The following is a 2,768-nucleotide window of genomic DNA, read 5'->3' as shown; positions in this document are numbered from 1 at the left end:
CGGACGAAGTGTCGGCCTTCGCAGGCGTCCGAGGCCGGGCCGGCAAACGCATCCCTCGACGCTCGTCTAGGCTCTGAGCCTCCCGAGCTGCCGGCAGGTCCGGTTGGCGCTGGTGGAGCCGTAGGGCACATAGCCTTTCTCGCAGTCAAGATCCTAGGTGCGTATTTAAAGTGCCCGGTTTTAAACCACTAGTTTTAGCCTCTTGATCGTGGGAGACGCATCATGACGTGGGGCTACCTTGAAAAGGGAGCAGGTAGGGCGTTTCCATGTAGTGCTCCGAGAAATTATTCAGGGAACAAAACATGAGCAACTGAAGTACGTTTTTATATCTATATTTACACGCAAATATATAAAAGAAAGATTTTCCTGGGTAAGGAGAGGTTTTGGAAAAAACTCGCAAACCAACCACCAAACCCTACTCGGGGAGAAAAATGCGTTAGGATACCTGTATGTTACGCTGGACCACAGAGGTGCCTGTTTATTACTAGTTGCAAATGGGAGGAACAGTCTTTCAGCCAGGATATGGAAGAGAATTCCTTCCCAAATACCGCAAGTTTCAATGTCCTAACTGCCAAAAAACAAAGCCACCTCCTACACCTTCCTGGATACCAGAAGCCCCAACTGCCCGCTACCCATCTGTCAAAATTTATAGCTTTGCCTAGACAAATACCAACAATTCAGTCATGCACAAAGCCAGTGGCATCTTGAAAAATTGAGAGAAGTATAAAATACATTGAATGTAATGTAAAAATAAGTTACGTGGTGACTAGTGTACTTTTTTTTCCATGGCTCCATCTGCTAGCCCCTATCTTCTACTGAGCTTGCAGAGGCTTTGGAATAGGCCTTTTTGTTCTCTGAATGCTAAATGCGATCACAGGATCACGATCCATTCACTTCTGTGCATTTCTGCAGCACTGATTCTTTGGCCTGCCTCCCAAGGGCTTTTTTTTTGTGTTGGATGGCATTTTTGTATTTATGTTCTTTCAAGTAGCAGAGTAAGTTAGTTACACCGCATCTTCTTTTGTCTACAAAAAGCAGCAACTATTTCAGACATTCATTTGGGGGAGAGGATCCTGAAAACCAAAAGGAAAAATAAATGGGTAACACACACTGGATGCCTGGCACGTGTCAAGTCCAACCGCAGTTTTCTAACACCTCTGCAGTTGGCTATGGATCAAACAGCTCGCAGATAGCACCCGTCAGTGCCTCCCAGCACAATGATGCTTCTGCCTTGCCTCTCGGTAGAGTTAAGAGGAGCCTGCGCACAGTATGGACACAAATCCTAGCTAGAGGGGAACTGGAGAACTTGGTGTGGGAATAGCAGGGAGACCTAAAGGCCACCTCGCCCAAAGAGAAGTCCAGGGAGAGGCAGAAGGCCAGGGGAACTGGAGCTAAGATGTGTACCCAGGACTGGAGCGAGGCTGGGGAAAAGGACAGAACGGGACAGGGCTCTGCCGTGGCCTGTGCAGGTGGGAGGGAAAGGGAGGGATGGTGGCCCTTGGTAATGATTAGGAACACTGTAATGGGATCCGTAATGAGATAATAATATGGGAAAAGGGGCAGGAAACCCTCCTTGACAGAGAGAAGAACAGGTAGTAGCACAGGGAGAAGAGCTACGGCCAGAGCTGCTGGCTTAGGGGCAGAAGAAAGGTTTGGTGTGGGAGAAGAGGACTCAGAGCATCCTGAGGGGACGGGGGTTGAGCATTCATTCTTGTGGCTTCCTGAAACGACGGCATGGGACTTTGGCACAGCTTTTGACCTCTTGAAGGAATGCAAGGAGTCGTTGCAGGTGCAACGGTAAACTAAGCCCTGCAAAAGCAGCAAGTCTTACAACACCCCCTCTACTATCAGAACAATTTCTGTATTGCAGTTTCCAGAAGAAAAAAAAAAAGACATTTATTCAGAAAATGCCATTTTCTCCCAGCATGTGTCCTGTCCTCTACTCCAAGCCTTACAGCAGTGTTACCATTTGGAGGGATGCAAATGTGAAACTACCACAGAAAGAAGAGATTATCCAATACAGGGGGTCTTTCAGATAACGGGTAGGGACCCCAAGGGAGGCTGTTCCATGGTCGTGCATTTCAGATTTCCATGTAGAAGTGGCCTGCCTACGACATTGGCCTCAGATGCAAGGGGGTCCCAGGCAGTGCCTGTTTTTTCTTACACACACATTTTGGAGTATTTGATCTATTTAGTTTACTTGACAGCACAGTGTCCTTTAATGTTGTAAAATAATGGATGGTTGCCTTGGTCTGCGTCCCTAAGACCAGCCTTGCGACACGCTGAGACGAGACTCCCAGTTTTCAGCCAACTGGGTGAAAGCAGGACAACAGTGTATGTAATTCAAGGGGTTTTCTGTATGGTTTTGGCTGGTTGTAACATGTCAGAGAGAGAGCGATGAGACTTTTAATAGGGTTGCGGCAGAAATGCCTCTTAAGATTTGGGAATGTTACTGCGGTAGGTTATTGACAAATACAACACGTGAGGGAAGATGACCAGGGATGGAGATTTAGGTTTTTTGGGAGTGGGAGAAGACTCCGAGCATCCCGGCCTGGAGCGGAGCACAACCATTGCGCGGCTGGCAGAAGCAGAACAGGTCGCCCAGGGCGGCGAGCCCGACCCGCGGCGGGGGCCGCCAGGCCCAAGGCGGCCATTTGGGAGCGGCGTCCACGGGTGGGATGGGGAGCGCCCCCGGGCTGGGGGAGATGACCGCCGTGTGGGTGAGCGGCTGTTGCAGGGGGGGGCCCACAGCTGCCCCCGCCGGCCGG

This window comes from Pygoscelis adeliae, unplaced genomic scaffold (genome assembly GCF_000699105.1).
Source record: "Pygoscelis adeliae isolate BGI_AS28 unplaced genomic scaffold, ASM69910v1 Scaffold384, whole genome shotgun sequence".
NCBI lineage: Eukaryota > Metazoa > Chordata > Aves > Sphenisciformes > Spheniscidae > Pygoscelis > Pygoscelis adeliae.
Note: the sequence above shows the minus strand (reverse complement) of the source record.